General features: G+C 39.0%; 1 protein-coding gene across 4 annotated transcripts in view; it reads left to right on the top strand.

The window, feature by feature from the left end:
- Window positions 1-21,941, top strand: part of LOC110479303 (uncharacterized) — a 78,490-nt gene that overhangs the window by 52,976 nt on the left and 3,573 nt on the right. For 3 of the 4 annotated variants that reach the window (XR_013339776.2, XR_013339780.2, XR_013339774.2), the window contains one exon: window positions 284-457. The exons of the other annotated variant lie outside the window; for it this stretch is intronic. The gene's annotated coding sequence lies outside the window, so the exon portion shown is untranslated. Of the gene's footprint in view, window positions 1-283; window positions 458-21,941 lie in introns of those variants that run through there. 4 annotated transcript variants of the gene reach the window in all.

The raw sequence follows: 21,941 nt of genomic DNA on the forward strand, positions 1-21,941 counted from the left end.
GGTTATCCTAATTAAAGCTGTGATGAGATAGTTCAAGGCTATTAAAAAGAGGAAAAAAATTATTACAAAAGTAGTCTAAATGAAATCTTTAGTAAGAGAGGAGGCTTTTGTTGCTGTTTGTTATGTTGGTTTTTTTTTTTTAATTTGCAAACAAAATATTTCAGAGATACTATATGTAAAAGATACTTTTAAGTACATTCATTTTAATTTGTATTAATTCTCATTTTAAATACCTCTTTCTAAGCTTTTAGAAAAGGAATTTTCTTTTGTAAAATTTTGTCAGGTCTTGAAGGAATAACTGAGATCATAGGGAGCACCAGAAGAGGCTGCATGAAAGGCCATGTGGAGGATTAAAACAGTGCCAAGAGGAGTACTGGAAGCCTCTCTCCTTATTCACTGCTGTGTTGAATCCCTGTTTTGTGTGAAATAAAATCTTACTACTATGTACAAAGACAAATCTGCCTTATCATTGCCATCTTGTCACAAATACTACTCCCTTTTTCAGCCCCCAGGAACTGTTTGAAAGAAGGTGTTGTATTATGATATGAGGGTGCTGCATATGAGTTCTGCCAACTTGAAAAGTCAACATATATCTAATGACTTAAAGAGGCATGGCCTGAACAATTAGAAGCACTGGGGAAGATCCATCACTAGTGAATCCACCATCTCCCCAAGTTCCCCACTATGGACAGCAACCTTTGGCTACTTTTCCCTTTGTGTCCGAGCAACTCTGAAGAAATGAGTTAGGAAATGTTGGAACTCAAAATGTCTCTCAGACATTTTTAGAGGTTCCAGGCCTTGATCAGAAGCATTTTAGACCCTGGCAGGCAGCTGAAAACAGCTGTGATTTTGAGTTTGAGCCATGGAATGAGTTACCAACTTTGGAGGTGGAACAAGCAGTCACAAAAGGTTAGATAGTATAGTAAAAGTAGTTACAAAATAGAGGGGAATATTTTTTAGTATTGTACGGGGGGGGTTTTACTTTGTACATGGGGGTCAGAAGTTCTAAGATGGAGGAAAGTGAGCTGATCCTGTTCTTTCTCCTTCTTTTTCCTTGCCTCCATGTTCTTGGTGATGTTGGCACTCACAGATTGGTTTAGAGTAGAAAAGCACCTTGTAATATAGGTAGTAGGTATTGGGGGAAAACTATAAACATGTAATATGTAATATATCATATAAAAGATAGCAGCAGCCCTGGGTGGGGGGAAAGAAGAAGCAGACAGCAGACAGGGAGGATGTCAGGGTGTGTGTGTGCCTCTGCCTGGGCCACTGACCAAACAGCTGCAGCCCGAGAAGACAATCTTTTAGATAACTAACAATAAACTGCCTTGGGACCGAACAGCAAGAGCCTGCGCAGTTTTTCTTTGGAAGCACGGTTTGGAGGAGGAATTTCACCACCACATGGGAACCCAGAATAAGGCCGGGGTTCTCACAAGGAAACATCCTATATTAACATATTAAAAAAAAAAAATAATGTGTTTTTTAAAATAAATCTTACGCAGAGCTATGACAATCACTATAAATTCTGTGATACATCTTTTCATGGTAGTCTCTTCCACCTCACTACTCTCCAGTGGGTTTCTGTATGTCCTATCACACATTGTTGCACTACCACCAAAGTGCTGCTACTGCAAGAACTGAAGGTTTGGGGTTTTTGTTGCCATATAATTGGCATGTTGGTGTTAGCCCTGAACAAGCCATAGGAGAAATGAAGAAGTTCAGAGGATAATGCCTAGCAACTCAAAAAGAGAACAAAGATGACAACACTCACTATACCAAATTTTCATATGAGGGTAGTTGCTGTCAATCCCTCAGCATGAGTGACTGGTGTAGCATCCACATTTAGAAGAATTAGAAATGTAAATGTAAGTATCTTTCCTTTCATAAACCATGATTAGATGAAGAAATGTAATTAAAATACCAGGCAGGTCAGCAGTGCATAGACTAATTAATTCCTCATCACTGCAATCTCACCATGTGGTGACTCAACAAGAAATTCTTTCTGCATTACAGCCATTTCCCCCAAGGACAGTGCAACAGCAGAAATCGCTCTGTGTTGAGTTAGAGAGCAGGATGAAAATACATGTACAGCTTCTGCTGGTATTTTAGCTCCTGAACACATTCCTCATTCATACCCTTGAAAAGACTGGAAAAGATTACTTCAAAGGAGGAGAACCTGAAAAAATAATTCCTGAAGTGACCTGAACTTTGGCTTCAAAATCTTCATGCTCCATCTTAGAGCTCTAGATGCATTCTGAAGAGTGTGTTGCTAGGAACAGACAGAGTGATGGTTTCCAGTCTTTGATTAATTCTTTTAAACATATCCACAGTGTCCTTCCCATTCTCAGCATATAAAACTGTGAGCAAATATGTCAATACTTACCTTCCCTGACCCCCTCTGTCTGCATCCTGTCAAGACTTCCTCCTCCAGAATTGTCATCCACATCCTGCCCTGTGAATTTGCCCGTTCTGTTCCCCCAGATGTGACTGAGATCTCTCACAGCTTTACGTCTCCTCCACAGAAGAATGCTGCAATGCTTTCTTCTTACGCTCCAGAAACCCTGCCAAAGTGCCAATGGTGCCCTTACCCTGTAGGCTGCTGATTGCAGAGGTGCCTTGTGCCTCTTTAGCCTGCTGCTCACTGAACCTGGTACTGCTGCTCTGTCTCTTCCCTTTGGAAAGCCTTCATCTCTTGGTCACCCAGATGCATCAAGGCAGGGAGTGCTCAGCAGCAGCAACAGCTCAGTGCCACTCTGTGGAGCCACCCCAAAACAAAGTTCTCTCAGTCTTCCTAAAAAGTACATATCCACAAAATCCTTCATCTATGAGGTTAATCCATGGCATTAAATAAACATAAATATTAACAGGTTTGTAGCCATCTTGATTTCAGAACTTTGTCTTCCTGCTGAAAACTCTTCATCCTCTCCCCTAAAATGCAGACTTGCCTCAGATCTGTCAGATATGCTTTTGTGGACCTTTCTCCATCCTGTTTTGGATCCAGGATTCACAACCCTTTTTTGCCAAATATAGGTCTGCTGCCTACACAGCAAGGAAACATTTGGAGATGTGACATAAGAGTCAAGATAGGAAGGTGTTTAAAAAGACTATGAAATTATGAAGGGAAAATATGGCCAACAAGATCTGCTCATGTAAATTGGTGTATTGGATTGTGCTGGATTAGACAGCACACAATGAAGGTAAATAGCTCATCTACTAGCTTTTATTTCCACGTAAAGATAGTGTAAGAATAGCAGGAGGAATTTCGTGCTATCAGATAAGCAGCCAGTCTCAGAATACATGTAAGATAGCATTCCTGCACCTCTTATTTAGAAAAAAGAAAAGAGGTAGTGAGGTTATGTCAGTGATAACTGCAGAAATGAGTGCAAAGCAGGTTTGCAGCACGGCTTCTCTGCAGATTTTGCCACAAGTCTGAATTAAAGCAGAGCATTACAATTACCACAGCTTTAACTGGGTTTTATGTGTGTGTGTAGTTTCTTCACACAAGATGGTCTAAAAATATTTACAACTGCTTCTGAAGAATGACTCAATTATTCATGGAATTCAGACTTTCATAAATTGTAAGAATAGTTTAGGGACTGATTCCAAACCTGTTCAAAGCAGTGAATACTTTCCAATTAGTATCAAAAAGACCTGGATAAGTATAGAAAGATCCACCTTAAAATATATATTGCTATTGGTTTGATTAAACACTCCAGAAGAGGTAAAACCCTTCCCTTAATCTCCTACCAAACTGAAGTGACGACTATTTCATACATTACATGGAAATTTACTGACATTTACAGAGGGGCAGAAAGGTGCCTTTCAAAAAGCCACTCTTTAGCATGTCATTTCTCCTGTCAGATCAGAATACATTAGAATGTGGAAGAGGATGAGGTAGATCTACAGTGCTATTAAAAAGCTAGGTATAAAAGAGGTTGAAGAAATGGCAGAATAATTAATATGAACATTATCTGTATTTAATCTGGCTAGCCTAACACCTTAATTAATAATTCAATTTAATTTCTTCTTCAGTGATATTTCTCAGGAAATATTTATTCTGCACATGCTAAAATCTGCCACCTACACAACTTCAGCTAAACCAATATCAAGAATAAAAATATTCCATTCTCTCATAGAGGGTTAGCAGCACAGGCTGTTATTAAGCTTGCCTGGCACTTTGCATTATAAGACTCTGCTTCCAATTACTTATAACTGTGTTAGACTCTCATTCTCATGGTTGCCTGCCAGGTGCTACTTCAAGATGACATTTGGAAAGTTTCATTCAAAACACTCAATTATGAAATTAAGACAGGGAAAGAAGATTTCCTTCACTGAAACTTTTGCAGGAATATTGTTCCAAGAAGTCCTTTTAAATTAAGACTTCAGTTAGCAGAAAGTCTTTCAGTACTTGAGCAGATCTGCATACAAAGTTGATGGAGTCAGTCTGACACTACTGGTTGTGTGCTACAGCAGCGACAGACCATTTCTTAAAACAATCTTTAGGCTGTCAGACCACAGATTGCATGGTCTGCCATAGTATTTTTAGTACAATGGGGTATTTTTTGTCCACAGAGACCACATTCCCTGACTATTTATGCTGTTTTCATTTTACATTTAGATGCCCTTCCATGCACAGGTGAAATGAGAGCAGTCCAGATGAACTGACTGGGCAATAGCTCTTTCTAAAATCAAACACCAGTTGTTTGGTTTTCAGATGTGTCCCTTTCCTCAGGGCCACTGCAGGGTTCTGGCCCAACATTTGCAGTTGAGGAGTATAAACATCATTGCTAAGCAACCCAAATTACCTCATAAACAGTTGCATATGAACCTGGTCTACAGGAAACACTGTGGTATGTTTTCATGGTACATATGCACACGCGGCAGCTGCTCAGATGCCCTGCATGCCTCTTTTATTAGTCAGCTCACACTGGCCTTTTGGAGTAAGTAACCATGCTCTCATGGCCAATTTATAACAATGCATAAGCACACAGAAAAATAAAAGCCCATGGAAATTAGCCTTATCTGGATACGAGGCATTTTCACAGGTATATACATTTTCCCATACCAGCCCTCAAAAGCAGTTGTATTTACAGGTCCAACCCTGGCTGTGCTCTGCTCATGTCTTGGCCTCTCCAGCCCCGAGGTTTCTCTTTTCTCTCCATGTGTCCTGAGCAGCCCAAAGCTCCTCCTGGGGTCAAGGCTGGCAGGCTGGGCAGATGCGAGGGAGGACCACGTGGGAGGAGGGAAGAGCAAGGAAGACTTGTCACTGGCTTCACACTGAGGACATCTGCTTTGTCCCTTCCTAATCACCAGGATCTGGCAAGGACCTTTGCCTCCCCTTCTCAGAGCTGCAGCTGAGGCATAATGGCTCACATCCTGTAACATCTTCATTTGCAGAGCTGCAGTATATCCTACTCTGGTGATGTTTTGTGCTGTTCAGAAGCATCAGCTCTCGAAATAAGGTGGAGTTATTCTGCAGGGCTTTTCTTTGGCACCATGGACAAAGAGGATATTCATGGCAGTTCCTGTCTTTCACAGTCCTTGTTTCAGGCCTCTAGGCTGGCTCTGCCTAGAGAGCTGTCTGGTATCCTAGTATTTCAGGAAGGCCAGGAGATGGTGGATATGAGAAAGCAGCAAGGTTCTAATGGCAGAATCTAGATAATAATAGCAGGCTCTAAATACAGATCCCTAATATCAGGTTCTAGGAGGAATTTTATATACCCATGCACAGAAGTGTGACAACATCTAACATACTCCTTTTTTAAAGTGCTCTTCACTCTTTCCAGTCTCTGAAAGAACCATCAGAACAACCCTGACTGGCCTGACCTCTCTCACCATCAGTGGTAGATACAGTGTCTGAGGGTAAGGGCAGCACAGTGTCTGCCCCCATGTACTGGCCATCTGTGCAGAAGATGTCTCCCTCCTAGAGGAAATTCCTCTACAGACAATGAGTACTAAACATGTTGGATCCTCCAAAGCAATGGCCATTGAATATGACAACCAGTCTGTGTGGAAGATAAACAAGTTATGGAGACAGAAGGTCTGACAAGGAGGGGATATGCTGGGAGCTACAGGTGAGGAACATCAGGGGTTGCACACACTTCCACTCAAACGCAGCCACAGATTATGCTGAGTTGGAAGGGATCACAAGGACCATTGAGTCCAACTCTTAAGTGAATGGCCTGTGCAAGGACCAGACCCACGACCTTAGCAACATCAGCACCATGCTCTGAGTGACTGGCAGCTGCACTGCCACCGTGCACTTGCTGTCAGGCTGACATCTCTGACATCTCTGACATCTGCCTCCCAGTCAGGGTGCACTTGTGATTTCATGGATGCTGCCCTGTCCTGCCCCCAGCCACGCCTGCCTGCTACTGCTGCTGATGAGGACATGGGTGCTGAGGCCACAGGTCCTCCTCACACAGTGCAGCACACACAGCGTTTTGCATGTAGGGAAAAGATGTTCCTGTTTCTCTAATGATGTCTTAGAGCACGTGTAAGTTGGCTGCAGGCTGCATTAGTCCCTGTAAGAAGCTGCAAGGCTGGTTGGGCCATGTCTCCAGGCTGGTGGGCAGGCAAGGGGGTGTGTGGGCAGCCACCACCATGCACAGCAACTGCTCTGGGACACGATGGCACCTGGCAGAGCTCTGCAGTGCAGGCAGGCACTGTCAGCATCAGGAAGAGTTTGTCAAATCTAGGTCAGGTCAAAGCTGATCTGCAGTCAGGGGAGGAGGAAGACGACCTCCAACCAAGATGAATTTCTGAGTTTGGGAGGGTATGTGGAGCAAAGCAGAGCAGAAGCCTTTGTGCAATGAACATTGGCAGGCTCTGGCCTTGCTTTTGGTTGTGCAGCTTTCTCAACAGCCTGGGGATCTTCATAGGGAACGCGTTGGGAGCATGACAAAGGAGAGATGCCACAGGTGACTTTCTCCACTCAGATTAGGGTTAAGTTTAGGGACAGTGTTAGGATTATATCTATTGAGGGAAGACGATCCTTGAGGAGCTACCTCTGCAATTTTTAAGTGTAGAAAAGTCAGAGTTAAGGAGAAAATGAAGATTATTAATCAAACCAATAAAATTGCAACTGCAGGAAGGAGGTTGTGCCTCTGTCTTCTGAGAATTGAATGCTGAATTCTTTTTGAACCAGTTAAGGAACTACTGTCTTGTTAGCCTCAGATCTTTATGTGCTCCTGAACAGACTGTAAGGAATAACTTGAGTAATACATTGCTCATATGACTGGATTGTTACAAGTGTTGAGCTATTGTTAGGGTTAATGATAGATGGAAAAAGAGGGGTGTTGGGGGTAATTTCTGAAGTGTGTACTTCTGCACTGTGCCCACTTTTTTTTTTTTTTAACCTGACACATAGATAGTATACATCACTAAGCTTTTTTATCACTAGAAAATGAGATACTAGGGCAAAACCCAGTGTGCTTAATAACACATATGTTCAAATGTTTTCACCTTTGCTAGATTGATCTAAATTCAAATTCAGGGGCTTAATGCAATAATTTTTTCCCCGTCACATGTATGTGTAGTGAAGTGCATTGAAAATATCTGTAAACTGATCCTCATTCTGAGATACATTAATTTCTAATATGTTGGATGAGTTAATGGGAAGGAATGGAAGACAGTGTATAGGCAAAATCAGGTGGCCCCTGTGGAAAGCCCAGACTCTGTGCTGGCTCCCTCTTATCTTCCAGAAGCAGAGAGCACCAACAAGGAGTGGCTGTCCTTGCCTGCCCACCATGGACTTTAGGAGTGCAAGAACAAAAGTGTGTTTAGTGGACAAAGAGCTGAGAGGAAAGAACCTGAACTCTGTGGTGGGAAATGTACACACTGATGATGCTGTTTCAGCTTGCAACCAACCAGAAGAGGGGGAGGGGTATGTGCTAAAACTGGAAAACCCATGGGGAAAGAAGTGTAAAGTCAATTTACAAGCCTCCCTTTTTCATGTTGCTCCTTGAAGTTATAGGTTTTCTGGTTTTACATCATTTTAATGCACTTGGTAATGACTGCACACATGGTTTTCAATAATCAAATAAAAAATCCATACCAGAGGAAAAGTTATTTAAAAGCTTATTAAAGCAACACTGGCCTTACCTAATACTTGTAACTTTTCATTTCTTCATTTACTCTGTCTCTAACATTTTCTATTTTGATTTATGTGGGATTTTTACACTGCTTTCAGCTGCTTTTCAGTATATGCAAAGCTCATTCATTCTCTCACACCAAAGACTCTGTTACACCAACATCTCCATTCAGATGCACTCAATGACAATGCCATCCTATGGCTGGCATTTGTAGTGCTCTCAGAACCACAGTACAGTGCTTAGGTTGAAACTAAATTAATTTCATGAAGGAAAGAACATGTGGTAGATGTGATTGTAAGTGTAAGCAGAAGCTGGAAACAAATTGTTTAACAAGTCTCCACAATCTCATTTTAAAGGAACCAACAGATGTTAAAACAGTCCTATACCTAATATTGATTTGTTTTCCAGATGGTTCTTACTTAACTGTGTCTTATGATACATCAGTGAGTCACCAATATATTATTTATGAAAGCAGGATGCATTTAAGCTATCTTTAGAATGCAAGAGTACCTTACTAGAAATATAATATTTAGCAGCTTGTGCAAGGAATACAGAGTAGAGCAATTACTGCTTATGGGCCTTATTTTTACAAGGTAGAAAAGAGGGTAGTCATTTATATGCTTGTATAGAGAGAGCAAAACACTGCTAGAGCAAAGATTGTGCTTTATCTACACTGATGTTTGCGGCTAAAGAAAGTACACGCATTAATCTTTATTTTTTTTAGTTTAGAAATGATTAATAATGAGACAAGGTCTCTGAGTCATAGAACAACCAAAGAGCTATGGCACATGGTGAATTGTAATACAACATTAATGTGCATTACAGGAAAACCATGCAATTTTGGGCATTTCTGTTACAGGATTCTTAACAGTGACCTGCGGTGATTTGCAATGTCTCATGACCTGATAGATGGAACCACTACAGAAACTGAACTGTAAAAATTATTCTTATGTTCTTCCCATGTCAGCTGCAAATCTGGCAGGATGCTGCATGTTCTGAAATATATTTTAATGCAACATGAAATACATTAACCATGGAAAGACATGTGTGTAATTCTGCCAGTGTACTTCAAGAGTTACAGGGAGTTGAAACTCTTCAAAAATAGCCTCCGAGTAAAACAACCTTGTAGTAAGGCACAAGATCAAGGGTTATTACATAAGGGGAAATTGGTCCAAAGTGTCTTCTTATATGACATACTATGACTGAAGATGAGTGGGAAGAAGGAAAAGTTGGTTAATTCTTTTTAATTGTCAGTGATAAAATAAAACCTAAAAGAAGAGCAGTCTTGCAGGAATCATTTCTATAAATTAAAATCTCTAGCGATGTTCAGTAATATGATTTTGTCTTCCTGTATTTGAACCCTACAGAGCTGCATCTTGTTACTTGGAGGAGTGTGAGTCTGAATGAATAAGTGCTGGTCTGGTGTGCATTGTATGGGAATGGTGCAATTGTATCTTTCCTTCTAAGTGGTTACTTCTGACAAGACTAAAGAAAAAATTAATCCTCAGTGTCGCCAGAACAATTTCCTCCCTGTATATTTCTATTAAGATTATTAAATTTGTGTAAAGGAGGGTTAAATATAATTTCTTTTGGCTTCTGTCAAGTAGTTCCTGTTACTGAAAAGATTTAGAGCTATATATATTTGATAAAACAGTTATTGAAAATTATTGCTGTTTAGTAAATTCCAGTATGAATTATTCACTAATATAGTACGTATGTAAAGTAACTTTACATACTGCATCCACTGATCAAGACAGTATGAAATCAGTCTTACAAGAGTAAAATTTGTTATTCAATTAAGAAGCCACTGGAGATGTGATTTTATGATAATATATGAAATTGCAATCCTTTAAAGTGGTGCCTTCAAAAATTAAAAGTCATGTTGTACAACTATCTGGTCACAGTATGTTGCTAGCAAATGTGTACCATGTTGTTTTCAGTTTATAACATTTGCCAAACTTTAACTTTGGTCTGGCACAGTACAGTAAGATTTAGAGTGAGGTTGCTTTCTTTTCAAATTAGTCACAATAATGTATCTGCTCTTGAGAACAAGGCAAGACAAAAGTATATATTTTCACACATGAAGAAATATGTATCTAGAATTCAAAAATGGATCAGAAATTCATCCCAGAAACCTTTGCATTAGGAACAGAATTTTGAAAAGCAGCCCACACCTGTCCTAGTTACAAACTACTCAAAAATGTATATCTCATATATTCTCTAACTGCCAGAGATACCCATAAATTGTTCAAGTATTTAATATCACCAGATGTACTGTAAGGGCAAAAAACTCATACTAAATTTCTCAGATTCCAAACTCTTGGTGCTACCACCTGTTCTGACTCCAGGGAGACTAATGGGAGCAGGGACTTTTCCCCAAGGGCACTTCTCACCTTTTCCAACAAGATTTAGAATGTCATTGAAGGATGCTGCCTTAGAGAACCATAGATGGGATATGACAAGGAACTGGATAAAGGAGCAGCTTGAAACTGGAGAAACAGCTGTGGCTTCTGCATGTGAGAGCTTCTAGAAAAAGGCCTTTTGAGGAGGAAGAGGAAACAATTTAAAAAATGGTGTCTCCCACTTCTTTCATATGAATGAATGAGGAACCTATTGTTCAAAATTTTTATGTTCTCCTTGAAGGAAAGAGATATATATATATTCATACATTCTGTGAAATATTATTGTAACTTGCTCATGTCCAGTTCTCTAGCCATTTTTGGAAATAGAAAGAAAAACATGTTTGGGTGACATTTACTTGACATGCACAAAGAGTTAAAACATAAGTTGCCACTAAGTAGGGGACTGTCATAGCTCCTTCAGGGAATGTGCTGGGCTTTGTGCAAATGTGTGTACTGAGAAGGGAGAGAGCAAGGCTTGCAACATTTTCTGTGAGACTTCACTAAATAATGCAGTGGATTAGATTCATGCTTCAACTCCATTATAACCTTTATGTATGACATGAAAAAAGCATGATATTGCATGAAAGGTGTAAAGTACTGAGACCTCAGCTTTAAAACAGGCACTGGATAAAGTTACAAGTGTACCTGCTGCAAAGATGCTTTGAATTAAGTGTCTTGGTATGGGCATTTTGTTAGAATTATCATCTTCATACTGATGTACCTTATTGCCAATATATAGCTTATCACTGTGCAAGTTTTGCATTTATGTTACAAAGTTTACTAAGCTTTTGAAAAGGCAGGAATCTTCCTGAGGAGATAAGTAAATAAGATCTTCCAACTCTGACTCCAAACAGTTAGTTTTGCAACATCCGTTCTCATATTTTAGGTGTGCTTGATGAAGCTGAATGATACGGAATAAACTGCTGATCTTTCATCTTTGGTTCACTGATTCAAGCCTGCAATGAATTGCTGAGTAAAGTGAAGGGTATTTCAGGTCAGGCCATATTGCATAACAATGGAAAGTTGCTCATGCCAGAATCTCTGCATGTAAACTGTCTAGACAGAGGAAACACAGAGGGTCCCCACGGGTTTTGTTTTCTCTTTATTTGTCAGGACTGAAGTCTTGTTCTCCCCGCTTTCAGCGCTGCTCCATGTAAATTTGCAACTGAAGAGTGTAGTGGCTTACATGCACCTGCTCTCCTCCCAGGTCACTCTCAGGATGCACCAGCCCTCTCAGAATGCTCTCCAGACCTCTTCAGCAGTTTCTGATCTTTGCAATAATGTTGCCATCCTGTAAGGCAAACCCAGATGAACTAGGAGACAGTGTTCCTACACCACTGCTGGGATAAAGTAATCATGCTGCCTGAGAAATCAACTACTCCTTCTCTCCTTCCTAAAGCACAGGTTTAGAGCCAGGCTATTGTTAAAATGTAGCTATTTTAAAGGAAGGAGATGTGAGGTCAAAGCAAATGCGTGCTCTGCACCGAGGTTGTAGACTCTAAGTAAAGCTTGACTGTGAAGGGTCATGCTCAGTTGTCTTCCTCCAAAAGCCTCACCCTGCCATGCCATCTTACTCATCCTCATGCCCAGATGTGCAGCAACCACCTGCACACCTGGATTTTGGCTATCTTCACCAGGACAGTGGCTTGAGACAGAGAAATTCACTCCTCTGACCAGACTTGGACACCTTTATTCTAGTTACCTACAATATCTTGTGCTTTTCAAGGCAGTCAGTAGTGCTGATGCTCCCAGGGCCAATGGAAGTTGCAAGTTGATCAGCAAAGCCTGTATACCTGAAACTTGTTCCACTGTGTCTTTACGGTGTATTGCTAATGCAGTCCTCCTAGATCACAGTGGATTTGTGGGCACTGGGTGACTGTACAGTGTTTCCTACCTCAGGTAGACAGCAGTAGGCCCTGTATTATCTGTCTCCTCAGAGACACAAAGTCAGTAGCATAGACTCATAGAATAGCCTGCATTGGAAAAGACTTCTAAGATTGAACCCCACTGTTAACTGAACACTTCCAAGTTGGTCTCTAAATACCACATCTGCACTTCTTTTAAATACCATCATGATGGAAACTCAACCACTTCCCTGGGCAACCTGTTACAATTCCTGACAATCTCTTCCATGAAGAAGTTTTTCCATTCCAAACCTCATGTGACTTTATTTGAGGCCATAACCTCTTGTTCTGTTGCTTGTTACTTGGGAGAAGAAAGCCAACACTCACCTTGCTATAGCCTCCTCTCAGGAAGATTTAGACTATGGCGTTCTCTGAGCCTCTTCTCCAGGGTAAAACACTCCAGCTCCATCAGGTACTCCTAGAAAGACTTGTATCTGAGTTCATGGTGCTTGTTTTCTCTAGGACTTTATCATCCTTATGCAGATGGCCACAGGCCACACAGTAAGTTCAGGGTTAATAAGTACATGAAGCATCTGGACTGTAGGCTTCACCCAAGGGAAGACTTGATGATTTCTACTTCACTACAGTCTTGTGGGAACAGATGAGTAGCAATTCTTCTGAAGCTCAAAGACCCCACAGTATGCTTTGCATTCAAATGCACATATCACTGTTCAACAAGTTAGCAACAAAAGCTGTTCTGAACAGATAGGGATGCAACAAAGAGTGGAAACAGCTGTAGGTTTTCTGAGAAAACACACACAGGCCTGCTTGTGCTTCCCTGTTTAAGGTGTATTTTGTTGCTTGTGAGAAGACCCAACTTGTTCACACTTACCAACACTGTTCAAGCACAGGTGTGTGTGGCCCATTGTTACATCCCAAAACATTTAAATGCAAGGGCATTTACTGAGATTTCTTTACTCTGGGTAAAGCACACAGGAGAAATATCTGCCAGATATCAAGAGGTCAAAATTATACAAAAGTTTACTGGCAAAATATAGAAAGTCAAGGAACTTTGACAAGGGATTTAATGCACCATCAAATTAACAAAAAACACTTATCATAGCATTAATTTAGTCTATTCAGCTTACCAAACTTTAAATCCATTCAATGTTAAGTTAGCCAAAATATTCTATGAAAAGAGAATTAGAAGAAGAAAAGGAAGAAAGAAAAAAATATAGAAAAATACACACATAGCTACCAGCTCCTGGATTCCAGCACAGTCAAACTCCAAGAGGGGCAGGATCAAGAGGTGCTTATTTCTCAGTTTATTAAATCATAGGCCTATGTGGGCCCTCCTCCCAGGTGGGACTCCAGTCACTCAGCTGCTCAGGAGCTGGGTTAGCATCACCTCTGGTGTGTGATTGATTGATTGATTGATTGATTGATTGACAGATGCTGCGGGGTGGGAGTCTCTAGCTCTGGGCTGGGGCATGTGGTGTGTGGAGCAGGGCACTGCCTCACCAGAGCAAGGTCCGACCTTCCCCTTTCCCCCACACATCCCAAAATATCTCAAGACATCCACCTTTCCAGCCTCTGTGAATATCCTGGAGTCCTGTCCCCTCTCTGGTGGGAAGGAGGAAGGGGGAGTCTGCCCCGTGCCTTGCTGTACCCAGAGCGGGCCCAGGGGACAGTGTTTGTCTTTGCGAGGTCAGCAGCACACGGCTATCTGTTGTATTGCACTAAGATCAGCTTTTACAGGTATCCATGTGCTCACCACAGCTCCAACCTTCCCCCTCTCTGACATACACACAGCCCTGCCCCTCCTGCATGACCCTGCTCACTGGCAGTTTGGGCTGATCACACCAAAATCCAAATTGCTTACTTTTGTGAAGTTATTAAACTAACCTAGTCACTCTTCATTGGTTCCTATTCATTACTTACCTTTAAAAACTTTGGTGACATTCATAAGTAGTCCTAATTATTTTGTTTTTCATCCTTTATTCTTTAACAAAAATGTTAAATAGATTAGGGATAAATCATATACATTTCAAATCAATCATTGTAGGAAACCTCTGTTACACCACTACCATTTTCTCTTTGCAACTCCATTTTAAAAGCTTTGAATCAATGTAATGTTTTCAGGCTAAGTTAATAACTGAGATTCTTGTTTCCTAATAAAAATGTGAAATACTATTAGGACAAATGCCTGACAGAATTATTTAAAAATAAAAAAGAAAGCATTACTTATTTATCAACTAGATCCATAATCTAGGAAAAATACCAAGTTTGAAAAAAAATGTTTTCATAAAAGAAAGCTGATATTAAAAAGAGGGGAGTGAAATTATTTATTAATGATGATGTCAAACACTGTATTATTTGGTGAGTATTGAGATTTGATGGGTAGTTTGCCCTTTTAAAATATTGGCTTAAGAACTTTTTCTAGTCCTCTGTAATTTCCCCTGTGTTTTAAACTTTATTAAAAGTCAACATACATGGCTGAGAAAGATTATTTGATGATTCTCTTTTGGTGGTTTCAAATGCACATGGTTCAGGTCTCTTGGTAAAAAATAAGAAGACAAGAGAAAAAAGGAGATTTACTGGTTGCTGCTTTCACATTTTTTGGGAGACTGCTGGAATGGAACCTTTCAATTCCACTCTTTAATCAGCTCAGTCTTCTCTTTTACTTGTGATGTTGGGGTATGCTTGATAAAATCAGCTCTAGCTCTTCTCTGTTATTATAAACCCTTTCTCCAACCAGACATTCTACCAGTTAAGTGCGTTCAAAACTAATTGTTCAGTAATTTTTAGCATTTAGGATTCTAAAACTCCAGATAACACCACTATTGTATCACTTCATTCTTTGTATTCAAATAATAAAAAAAATTCCATAAAGTCACATTAAATATTATGTATTCTACAGTATAGATGTATTTATGTATTCTAGAAAAGGACTAAGGCTCAAATAGGAGGGGATCTTCTTTTAAGGGGATCTGACTTTTTAAGAGAGAGCACAACACTCTTCACATAGCCATGAAAGGGGATAGGTTCTATGTAGAAAAAAACCCACAGGTGATCTACCTCAAATAAATTTAATGCCTGAATCTTATTTCCTTTTTTAAGACAATGTGAGGCCAACTCTTGAGACTTTTCTATATCATTCTACATCATCTGAGTAACCTCCCACTAAAATGGCACATCCATCCACAGCACAGAAATCTTATAGCTTATTGAAATGCAGTGCCATTAACTCTTCCTGCATGTGCATCAGTCACACCAAACAGCATGACCTGAGACTACTATGATATGCTTCACTTTGGAAGTATCATGCTGAGCTCCATCTTCCACTACATTTCTACCCAGGCTTCTAATAAAACAATCTAATCAGCTAAAACAAGATTACATGGTAACAGCAGATGCATACCATGAACACTTTATCCCTAAAGAATTTCTTTATTAAACTAATTTTGTTTCTCTCATTAATCTCATTGAAGATTGTTCTGCAATAAAGGAAGGATGTAATCTGTCACTGACTAATTGCTTCAGACTCTTCAGTCACCATATCTTCATTTTCAAAAGGCTTTCCCCTGTGTTCCTTCTGGCTACTTAAATAGAAGGCAAGCTGAGAGAAAACAGGTTTTGTATGTCTTATCATAAGCCTTTTAAATAATGCAATAAAGAGAATTTAAGTATTTTTAACACATCCTCAGCCCTGTTTTTTAAGGTTTTAATTTGCAAGTTTAAGGCTCCTCCCATTATGTGTGTTTTGATCCTGTCAGTAATTTCTTGGACAGCAAAGATCTGTTTCTTTACATTATCTGTACCTCCTGGCAATGAGACAAGCCTCAGACTATAGACTTTTAGTTGCTTGACTATTGAATGAAGTCTGAGCCCCGAACTGTGAAGAAGACAGGGCAAAATAGAATTTATTGAGCCCAAAATGTTAGGAGGTAATTTGTTTAAAACAGCTAAGATAAAAAATACTTAAAGTCACGTCACAGCTGAATGTTCCTCTGTACACCCATCACTCTTTCTGAGTAGATGGGAACCTCTTCTCCACCTCTCAGAAGAGTGCCCTGAGCAGGAGAGGCAGCCTGGTGTTCTGGAGTAAGACTCCTCTGCAAGACTATTTTGTTTACAAATAATAGTTAAATACTCATCGTGTATGTGTTGAAGAGAGCAAGCAGAAGTGAGTTTTCCTCCAGCCTGTTGATAAGGAAATTTGTGCAGAAAGGAGAGAACTCATGTTGTGCACTTTCCTCCAATACTTATTTAAACTAAACACTTGTGGATTCCTTAGCTGCAAGTAGCCCGTTCCCAGCTGAATACCATCATCAGAGCAGCGAGTGCCATCTGCATCCTCACTGAACAGCCCATTGAGCCGCTGCTTTTTTCATGCAAAATGAAAGAGCTTCTGCAAAAGAGACAACCATAACACTTCACCTTAGACTACTCCGGAGTCTGATTGCTGGATATCCTACAGGGAAGTGGGAGACAGGGATTTAAGATCTGTCAGACAGAGGACGCAATTAGATCATAGATTTTTGGGTGAATGCTCAAGCTGTTTGAAAACAACTTGAGAGATAATAATACCTCTTTCTCTTCTAGTTGTATTCTTGTGTAAACCTAATCTCTTTAGATTTTAAATTGTTTCTTCACCCAAATAAAAGAAATATGCTATGTCTGTGAATCCTGGGAGGATTTATGTTATGAGAAACTCATCACTGCAGTAGCTGAAAAAACATTTGTATTCATTTCCAGAACAGATCTGTAGGTATAAGGACCACTACTATCAAAACCTTTGATTATGAGGGAGTTTGGTCATGATCAGGATTTGACAGTAGCATAGTGAAAATGATTTAGACCAAGATTTCTACAAGCTTTTATCACAAGCCTGCCTTCATTTTGTTGCATTCCAAACTCTAAACTTAGAAACAGAAAATGTAAGAAAAACAGTAAGAAAATGCTGTTTATTTCTATAGGGTTATTGTGAAGTATTTGAATACTTCACACTAATAAAATTCCATAATGAATATCATAAATAAAAAATTCTAAAGTAACTTCCTGTAAATAACATCATAATCAGTGCAATTCATACTGTGGTGTTTGGTTTTTTTTATGATATTTCAGAACCACCCCTTATAGAGTGCCTTAAGTTTATTATGAAGTTTCCTCAATAAATTTTTATTGACACCCTGTAAATCTTTAATTTTTCTTTATGGATTTAATTCTAAAAGCTGTAAAATTAATTATAACTGTCAATACATTTGTTTTAAAGTTCAACCACACATATTACTACCTATCTGAAATGGTTCTCTAGGTTTGTGATTTTCAAGAGTAATACTAAACATATAAATCTCTATTAACCACTGTGCAGCATGAAAGGCTGCTGAGAATGACATTGAGAACAATATTTTCAGAGGTTTACAAAACCTTATAGTGTGTTAGTTTGTTCTCTATGTTTTAAGGCAGATAAATCTTCCTCTTGCCATCTGTTAGTGGGTGAGAGGATCAGGAAATGGGCCATGAATTCTTTCTACTTCAGCTACCAAACCACCTCCCCAGTCTCCTCTTACAAACCAGAGTCATTCTGCTTCTGTGCTGCAAATATGCTACAGGCCTGAGTGCAGCACAAGAAGTGGGAAACAAGTTTATGTGGCCATATCCTTTGTTCCCACCATTGAGGGTGTGCTGCATCCCACAGTTCTAAAACAATTTGTTAGCCTCACTGTAGGAAGTGAAGCTTTTTTTACCTAGCAAAAAAAAAAACAACCCAAACTATGTAAGTGCAGAGGTACATCAAAGGTAACCCTCAAAATAAATATACCTTTTCTGTGACTTATCCTCTTAGATAGCATTTGTCCTCACTCCATCATATGTTTTTCTGATTAGCATTCCTGTACCAGAATGGTATCTAGTCTGCACTGTATTCAAGCTCACTCAGTGAACAGATTCACTAAACTCATAGATCAGTCACTGGGAGATGTTGTTTTGAAGTGTACACATCTTTAAGATACACCACACTCCTGTCAGTAATCTGATAAACTGCCATTGATTATATTCAGGGGAATTTGTTATTTTAGACAATATGATCACCTACTCCTTGTGAAAACCATCATCTTTCTTTCCAGAAACAGGGAAGACTATGATGTGGAAACACAAGGAAAATCTGATTTATTCTCTAGTTCCCTGAAAATATTGAGGATTTTTATCTTCAAATGAGGGATAGAGTTGGGGATTAACTTTGGATGCAATCTCTATTTTACCTATGGTCCATGGGCAAGACATCTACATTGTCACAAGAATTCAGCATTACATACAGAGGTGTTAAAATTATATTTTTTCTGCAGGAGTGAAGGTCTTGGTGCCCTTGTGTTTCCTCAGTTTGTTTTGTAAACGGAATGTATTCATTCAATTGCAGCCATGCTCTGTCCATTCCTCTCTGTCTGTGCTTTTTGAAAACTTCCAAGGCAGGAAAATAGCAGTAGTTTAAGAAAGGTGACTTTTATAACATATACAAGCAGAATGACTAAGGAGGAAAAAAAAAATGGCTATAGTGCCACTCTATGACTTACTAAATGTCAGAGAATCCAGAAATGAGAGTATAGTTACTAATTCTGCATATGATAGCAAATGCTTCATTCAGATCTCATTCCTTAATTCACAGTAGACAGAAATCCATAGGAAATCAGGATTTTGGATTCAGGGCTTCAGGGTTATTTGCCTGGATTTCTTCAAATTTTTAAGAAGGTCTATCAAAAAAACCCAAGAACTTTAGATACTTAGAGAAATTTGGGAAATAAATGACTAGAAAGTACTAATTTCTATTTAAATTTTGTCTAAAATTATAATTAAAATTAAACCTCTACTCATTGTGGTCTTCACTGTTATCTATACACACACAGTATTCAGTGCATGCTAAGGTCTGAAGATTTGAGGTTTGATAATCTCTGTCACAATGTGCTGCTTTAAAGACATTGGACATCCATTCATGTCGTGTTTATTATCTGAATTTGAACAGTCCTGGAGGAAACAGTGGTGAAAAGAACTCTGGAATCACCAATATATATTGACTGGACATTTTAAGATTTTTTTTTTTAATTTTGCATTTTGCCATCAGGGGGAAAAAGTTACAGTTCCAGAGAACATTTATGAAAAAACCCTAAAAAAACCCCATAGGCTATAAATAAGTTTTGCAGAAATGTTCTAAGGAAATATTTTCTCATCAGGCAACACATCACAAAAAAAGAGTAAATTTGGAAAGTAGGCATTCATACAGCTATGCCTCTGCACTTATACCACCATACCCTATATCTCTTGATAGCTCCTGTAAGTCCCTCATAGCTACCTACATACATCCATTATTCCCATACACCTGGGAAATTGTGAACTGGCCAAACACTGCCACGTCTGCCTCCCTGGCAGGTGAACAATAGACATGGTAATTGCCACATCCAAATGACTGCCTTCGAATTTTCACTTCAATGGAAAAATTGAGAAAGTTCTTACCTGGACTCTTTCCATTATCTAACATTAAAGGTCTTTCTAGGCATACAGCCTGTGTTTGATTTCCAAGCCATGGGCAACAAACCAGACCTGACCCTCATTCTAGAAGAGGATTCACCATTCTAGAAAAGAGTTCACCATACTACACAGAATTACATTTTCATTTACTATAAGGAATACGGCTCCTTTCTGATATCCCTCCCTGGAGCTTCTAGCTGGTTTGCTTCAGTGGTTCTCCTCATTTGTGAACATCATCCTCAGGTTGCAAACTCTTCCAGTGGGAAATTCTCTATGGGAATTATGAGCATCTAACAAAGGGCTATGAATTCTGGGGGACATCTTAAGACTGGTAGTGTACAACATGAGTGTCACACACACAAACACATTGAAATCAGCCTCAGCAGCTTGAAAACATAGAGGAAAACAGAGGAAGCCCATGTTACAAAACGAATTTGAATTCAAATCACCAGAATACCCCAAAATACTGGCGTTGTTGTTGTGTTTTTGGTTTGCTTTGGTTTGGTTTGGTTTTTTTTACTGTGAGTCAGTATATTCTGATCCATCTGATCAAGGCATTCTAACACTTATTGTCACATGCCCCTAAATCTGACTAGTTTTAGTTTAAAACCACTTCCAAAGTATTTGGCCACCCATTGGGCTTGTCAGAGTCCAGCTCTCACATGAATTAATTAAATAGCAAAGAGGAATAGGCCATGACAGCATATTCAGTTGGGTTACTTTCTGTTGAAAGCTGATGGGGATTTCACTTCAGTAAAGAGAACTGAACTCAATCATAATAGAATTTAAGTTTGAATTTGTGAATAGTTGGGATAGTAAATAAACTACTTGAAGGAAGAAAAAAAAATATCAGTTTCTATGTGTGTACTATTTTCAACGCCTTTTCAGAGTTCACAGGTTCTTTTGGGTTGTATATATCCTTTCATTTTCTTCACAAAGGAGCAAAAAAAGCAAACCAACAAATTATAACCAGAGGCAAAAAAAATATAATCCCAATGAGAGTTAGAGCATTAAGATGACAATGTGCAGAGATTCCAGCATGCTTTATAATTTATAACAATGAAATTTCTGATTTACAATATTAATATAATGTATAAAATTTTAATCAAAAATTGATTTGGTTCACAATCTCTTCCCCATGCTGACCAATCTTTCAGCAACTTCAATAATGCGATTTTTAATCAGGGCTGTCCAGAGGTCAGAAAGAGAGGAAAGGAAAGGCCTCTCTAGTCACTGGTGTCCAACCTTGGCTTTCTAAGCAGACAGATTCTACAATCTTGTCCATGAATTTTCCTGAATCTTATTCTTTTGCCATACAAGGATCCTTTTCTCTTTTTATTGTGTGTGTGTATATATATATAGCTAATATTTAGTGGTTTGCATCTCTACCAACATTTGCTCTCAGAGAAAGAAGTTGTTCTTCCTCTTGTCAATGGCCATTTCTCTTGTATATTTAGGGAAAACAAAATCTCTCATCTCAGCCTCTGCTTTACAAAGCTAAATGAGCCAAAATTTTCTTCTTTTTCTCACTCAGTGAACATTCAATGTCTGTGGTAAAAATTTGCAATACCTGTTCCACTTTACATCACTAATTATTATCAAAGAGTGAATTGGTTATATTTATGAATTTCGGTGAGGACATGAAAAATCAGAAATAGAGAAGATTTATATTTGCATCACTTTTCAGGTTTTTGCCCTCAGGATGTTTCCTACTAATATGTCTTTTCTGAAATATCTCCAAACAGGACAGTTATTCTATTAAAAGCTCAATCAGAAGATACAAATGAGAAATAAACATATAATCAGGAGGCAATCCCCCATGATCATCAATTTATAGATAAAAGTTATGTTTTGCTTTTGGAACTCACAAGTGATCAAGGATTGAAGACAAACCTGAATAGAACTGATGTTTTTCTAAAACTTTATAATTTTGTGTAACTTAAACTTTATTTTGCCTGTAAAAGCAGAAAATATACTTCAACCTCTTGTACAAAAACCTTCTTTGAGTCAAAAATAAATAGTATATGATGTTTTAGGATATAAAAGAACAGTAGTTACACAGGCATTTATTTTACAAAGGC

The sequence above is a fragment of the Lonchura striata genome, chromosome 2 (assembly GCF_050655825.1).
Source record: "Lonchura striata isolate lonStrDom1 chromosome 2, ASM5065582v1, whole genome shotgun sequence".
Taxonomy (NCBI): Eukaryota; Metazoa; Chordata; class Aves; order Passeriformes; family Estrildidae; genus Lonchura; species Lonchura striata.